Consider the following 6,776-nt stretch of genomic DNA (forward strand, 5'->3'; position numbering starts at 1 on the left):
ACGAATGATTTTGAGACGGCCCAACAAGCATAAATTCTAATAACATCGATATCGCTTGTTCCAGCTGTGTTCGATGCGCAATTGAATGTGAAATCGAAGCTTCTGCTCGAATTGTCGCTAGCCCTGTGCATTGCGGCGAATACATCCAGATTGCAGATGCATAAACTATAGAATTATGTGTCTCGGCGCGCTTTTGTCGCGGTTTGTCGACGATCGTCGACGTTTTGCGCATTTCCCAGCTGTTCAGGCAAATCCACCCGCCAACATAGCACGCGACAATCGCCGGCGCATTATTATACCGCGTAATAAGGGTCGTCTAGGTGCAAATAACAGCGTGCGCGTCGCGGAACGAACGAGTGCGGATATTCGCAAATATTCACAGGCGAGCGTTTTGAGAGCATACGCGATTGTTCACGGACGAAACAAAAGCTGAATGCGGAATGTATGTAACTTGTGTAAGCTGTTCTATGGGAGAATCTAACTGTTCAATGAACTAAAATGCATTCGAATTCGTCGCCGCTGCATAGTCATAGTCATAGTGCATCGCGGTTTTTGTCCGAGAGCACAGCAAGAACTGAGACGTTTGCAGACTGACCTCGTTTCGCAACAAAGAACAAACTTAATCAACCAAATTTACTTCTAAAGTTGAATATTTTCAGGATTTTGTTAATCCAGCACTGATTAAGAATTGATCGTGGATGTAATTTTTCTAGTGTTGTGTTTCGTATTGTTTGGAAAATATTTTCGCTTTGTTTTAAGCAGTTTGCGAGCAGTTACTCGCCAGCGCAAATAAGCCTCTTAATAATACACAAAGTCGTTTAAAAGTTTTCGCCCGCGCGGAATTTCGTTTTCGTATATTCGCATTAGTTTTCATCCGCTTTTCGGCGCGGGCAGGGTTGTCGCGCGAGGGAGTCCTTAACATTCCGCGCACTTGACTCGCGCGCGTTTTGCGTGTGTACTGCTGATTTTCTCGCTCGTCAGCCGTCGACGCAAAACTTTTTCACGGAAATTCACAATGAACGCCTTTCGGAATGAAAATTGACATAGTTTACGAACATGAAAATAAAACATTTACTTTACACACTTAATTTTATATTTAAATTTACTACAAACTCTTTTTAACATAACCTAACTCCAAAAATTTAGTCTAGCCGTCAATCTACGCGAATAATATTATAATGTTGCGCATCAAAACGCCATCTAGATTCGAATTAAGTAATTAAAACTTTCAACCCTTATTTTGCACCCTTCAAGTTATTTTTTCTCAATCAAACTTCACAATATTACCCGTGAGGCTAATCTGAAGATTTTCAGAAAATTTCATCAAAATCAGTCCAGCAGTTTTGATCCCAATAAGTAACATACATACAAACATGCATTTATCCATATGTAGATGATAGAATTTGTTCAATTATTATTGGGTGCTATAATAATACTAATCCGACCCTTTTCGATAATAACCACTTCAGATATGGCATCACAGCAAATACATGCGGCTATTTTCCTATTTGAAAGGGTTGAGGGTTTGCTCCTTGGTTTCGCACGCCCAGAGGTGCAAAATTGCACACCCTAATCCGACCGATTTGCCCTCCTCTCCAAGGTGCACGCTGTAATCGTAAATCACATTCCGGCGTTTTCGAAAGCACCCTCCAACGATAAATATCACATAAACACGTAATATAATTTCATATTGAACGTGTTAAACATCGAACCTCATAGAACTGTATTAATATTAATAAAACACTCAAAATTTAAATCAAACATTTTATGAATTTTTATGAATTTTAACATTTTTTCCCCTTGAAATTGATGCGTTGTAATAAATCATAAAATATCAAAAATCATTTGCATACTATCGCGGCCAGTAGCGACTGGGGGTGAAAAATTGGGAGGTCGCAAATAGTCCCTGAGGGCTGTTGCGAGATACAAAGATAAAATACAAATTGGCCACCAAACACAAAACCACTTTCAGGGATTTCAAGGACATTCAAATATTTTGTTTTTTTTCTTTTTATTGTTTATAACAAACTAGCTTTTGCCCGCGACTTCATCCTGGTAGTGTTTAATAAAATTGTAATTCGTTTTTACTCTCTTGTTCTAGACATAGTATGCGTCAATTCTATCAATAAAATTCGCAACTTTATTTTAAAGAAATTAATTAGATAACGAATTGCTAATAATGCACTTCAGCGCGCCATCTCGGATTCAACTATTTAATTATAACTATGATAGAATCTCAATGCCAACGTTTATCCTATAGAAAAGGGCTGTTTTTAGCGTTTTCCCGGCAATTATTCGAAATTTTCTCGCTGTAAAACCCATCCTTGGACTTTAACGAACATTTAAAAAAAATAATTGGCCATATTGGTCTAGGCGTTGTTGAGTTATGCGCTTACCAACACATTTTGCGATTCATTTTTATATCATACATTGAAATTGATTTTCAACGTGTAAAGAATCAACATTCAATAAAACAGAAATTAATATTTATATCGTTAAATATTTCAAACTGTCAACGTTAGTCTGTGTTGTTTTGGGAGATTTTGGGTGAGGATGAATAACAATGCAAATTGAATGAGCGCATGAATGCCAAAACGGGCGGCGGCGTACCCAAACTACCCCTATAATAATGTGCGGCGAGGAAAGGAGGAAATTGAACACGAAGTGGTCTACGACAACGAAAATGTCAACCTGAGATAAAATAATAATACGATGATGTGGCAACAACATCGCCAAAAGCAAAGAAAATCAAAACCAAGAACAAAGCATAAATAAACTATAAATATTAATATACGTAATAATAATTTTCCTCAAAATAACAAATTTTACCAGCCAATTAGTCCAACTAATTACCAATTACGCGCTAAAATATGTAATTGATAATTATTCAATTGCGCAATAAATTTGGACTAATTAACTGTTATTTGCATAGCATATGAATAATAAAACACGCTAAAAATGCAAATTATTCTCGGGCCAAGCGCGTTTAAATTTTGGCAAGTTTTCGTTATCTGGAACGGTGTAACTGTGACTGTAAGAAGCTTGCAAGTTAAGTTTAAGACTCCGTAGGTAACTACTTATTGGTTTCCTTAGTTTGGAACTTTCCAATTTCCCGTGCTGTGCCAATCACACCCTTATCCATTAAATTACTAATTAGCGCCGATGACAGCCGATATATCTAATTAATATTAATATTAAAATTAATAATTTCCAACTTCATATTACATCATAATATCTATTATACACAGGAAACAATTTACAAACAAACTAGTAATTGATTCCATATAGGTATAAACTTTCATCCCTCATTTCACCCTTTTAAAGCCTTTTTATCGTTTTAAAAAGTAGTCTATGTTCTTCTCATTATTAATATCTATCTTTATACTAAATTTTATTAAAATTAGTTGAGTAGTTTTGGTGTTAAACAGTAACAAACAAACAAAAATTCACATTTCTCCTATTTTCAAGGCTTTAATAATTGTTTAAACATTATTACCTATATAATTTTACCTAAAACAAAACCTCCTACAACCCTAAACATGATTTCACCATAAACACCCTTAATAGGCCTAAATATTTACCTATTACCTGTTTTTTAGGCTACATACTTTTATTATTACAGTTATTAAACCCGCCGGGTAGTAATTTTGATAATAATTTTTTATTTAATTTTTATTTAATGCAGTTTATCACAATGTGGAAGCGTTCAAGGTTCACCGCGTTCACTAGGCCAGTTACTACCAACCACCCCCGGGGGCTGTAATGAAATGCCCGACAAGTCGACTTTCCTCCCGCGTTGCTATTAGTTGTGTGAATAATTGTAAGGTAAGGTATTAGCGTGCGATTGGGTCGTTGATATCACACACATATGTCGGCTGTATGTAGGTTAGTTGCGGTGCGTTCGTTTCCGTGTGAGAGCGCTAAGATTTTTTGTGCCGGGTGAAAATATGCTGGTCGATGGCGCGTACCTGCCGAGATGATAACATCATAGTTTTATAGATTCGCGTGACCACTCAATCCCCACTTTGGCTTTGGCCTAAGCAACCCCTGAGCAAAAACCCTTTGCAACCCTTAACCCGAGACTTCGTAAACCTAATGTAATGCCGACGAACGGACGATGCTGGCACTGGTGGTGGCATAACTTAAGGGTGAGTTAAAGTGAAGATTTTCTTGAGGTTTAAGGTAATATACTAAATTGCGTTACTTACACTTGAATAAACGTTGAATATACAACATCTAGAGATATATTAAGCAATAGCTTTTGCCCGGTAGTGTTTAATAAAAATGTAATTTGTTTTTACTCTCTTGTTCTAGACATAGTATGTGTCAATTCTATCAATAAGATTCGCAAGTTTATTTTGAACAAAATAATTGTATAAAGAAATGCTAATAATGCACTTTAGCGCGCCATCTCAGGTTCAACTATTTAACTATAAATATGATTGAATCTCAATGCCAACTTTTATCCTATAGAAGAAGGCTGTCTTTTGGGTTTTCCCGGGAATTATTAGAATTTTTCTCGCCGTAAAAACTATCCTTGGACTTTAACAAACATGTTAAAAAAGAATTGGTCAAATTGGTCTAGGCGTTGTTGAGTTTTGCGTTTACCAACAGACTTTTCGATTCATTTTTATATTATAGATAGATATGAAGATAATTTTTAAAACTATGTAATTAAATTTTGAACACAGACAAAATCCTAAAAGCTTTTGGCAAAGTTGATGAAAAGAATAATAGATGTCGGAGGATACGTGGATGAACAATTGAAGTGCATTCAATTTTAAATTTTTGCGACCTATGTGCCCCGATGGTCCATTGTGTAGTACCAGTTTCATGTAGGTATGACAGTTCATGTATGACATATTCGCCGCCCCTGCGACGCGTTATCTATCATATCGCATATCCCATCGAAACGAATCTCATCTATTTCGAAATCGATAAATCCACGTTTCGTGTTTTGCGTTCGCTTTGTCTAGTCGGGCAAAAGGATGCGATGCAATGCAATGCAATCGAATGGAATCGTTGTTGTCTTTTATTCAAGTCGGCCAAACAACTATGCGCACCGTGCTTCCTTCACTTCACTTCACTTCACTTCACTTGCGTTCGAGTTGTGAGTTTTTTGCGCCCGCTTTTCAAATTGATATAAATGATGCTTGCATATTTTATGGAGGCGCAAAACGCTCAGAAACGACTTGGTTTGCGTGCACAACTCGGGAAAGGAAAGGAAATTAACCTGGAGTACTCCTGTGCGATACTCTTGAATATCTACATCTACATTTCAAAGTCAAGTGGTATAAATGTTGAGTTAGTTTTAATTTTATGTAAGTTGCCATTGAAATATATTTCGGCGGAAAGTATAAAAAGTTGCATAACTTACATTTTAGTTTGGCTGCTTAATTTAAATCCACAAATAGTTTAGTTTTTTATTAATTACGCTTAAATCAACCTATGCGGATATTTTTTTCAGGGACTTGTTCAGTATTAAATTGTATAATTATTAATGCAAAAATATAAATTCCATATGAAATTTATATTTAGTTATACTCAAATTTGTAACACATTCAAATATTCTACGTAACTTTTTTAATAACCAACTTTAATTGCTCATAACTTTTTTTGTAATTAAGATATTAATAAAATCTTTATGCAGTTGGATTTAGAATCTAATTAAGAATATATTCGTGAAAGAATTGTAATTTTATCTCAAAAAGTTTGCGAGTTATTCAACAAATATTGTATGAATTGCAAAAATTTTAAATTTTAATTGTCTTTTGATTATGATGCGCCACAAAAATACTTTTATAAATATGAATATAGATAATGAATTTTATGCCTACGTGATTTGCAATTTGACAAATTCTATTATTTCCGATATTGAATTCGTCGATTTGATGCAATAATTTCGCTTCACACCTTACATACAGTCATATTATTTCAATTTGCCCAATTTGATGAATCGATGACAAAGTAATATTCCAATTTGTATGCGCATAAAATTAATTATTTAACATTCGCACTGATAGAAATAATTGTTCTTAATATTAAAATTAAATTAACCACTAAAAAAAGCACTCAATTGAAACAAAAATAATAAATTATATAGCCAAGTATTAAATTTTATAGCGAAAACCTCTAAAACACAATAAAAGCAAGTCAGAGTATATTTAAATGTAAATTCTTGAGCATGAGTGAGTGCAGTGTGCGCATGAGAAAAATTCCTTGGCGTGCCTCCCGCGAACAATGGACACTACATCCGCTCATGAAGTGGTTCTTCCTTACGATGGTCACGATAGAGAATGAGAATCATTTGCTTCGAAACCGAACGATACGATGTGATGCCAGTGCGCTCAACCGTTTGGTATTTGCTAATACACCTCTACAAATTTAAACAATTCACTAGCGCAAAGAGAATAAAATACAAATAAAAAGAATAGTGCTCATGCGCAGATTGGTGCAATAGATTTGGACTCATTAGACTGTGAAAACAGTGAAACCACAACAAGAGTTAATGGAAAAGAGCAAAAAGAAGAAAAAAGAAATTAAAAGTAAAAAATACATCGCATTGTAAAGTTGTGGATGACCACAGGTCAAACAGGAATCGCGGGATAAAAGGGATAACAGACGAAAGAATCAACTGCATGCAACAGTAGATTTTTATACAAATGAGAGGAACAGTAGTGGACACAAATACAGAGTACTCTCTATTGGTTAAATCCTCAAAGTAAACAAATTTGGGTGGATCAATCGTAGAGTAGGTAATCATGGACTAATTGAAA

At 35.2% G+C, this 6,776-nt stretch overlaps 1 protein-coding gene across 6 annotated transcripts in view; it reads right to left on the minus strand.

Moving 5' to 3' along the window:
• Positions 1 to 6,776, minus strand: part of LOC135801706 (protein sidekick-like) — a 61,663-nt gene that overhangs the window by 13,058 nt on the left and 41,829 nt on the right. The gene's annotated exons all lie outside the window — the stretch shown is intronic.

The sequence above is a fragment of the Atheta coriaria genome, unplaced genomic scaffold (assembly GCF_025399875.1).
Source record: "Atheta coriaria isolate IRGN ID8LTWV9N9 unplaced genomic scaffold, Caltech_Dcor_3.1 hic_scaffold_12_pilon, whole genome shotgun sequence".
In the NCBI taxonomy this organism is placed as follows: Eukaryota; Metazoa; Arthropoda; class Insecta; order Coleoptera; family Staphylinidae; genus Dalotia; species Dalotia coriaria.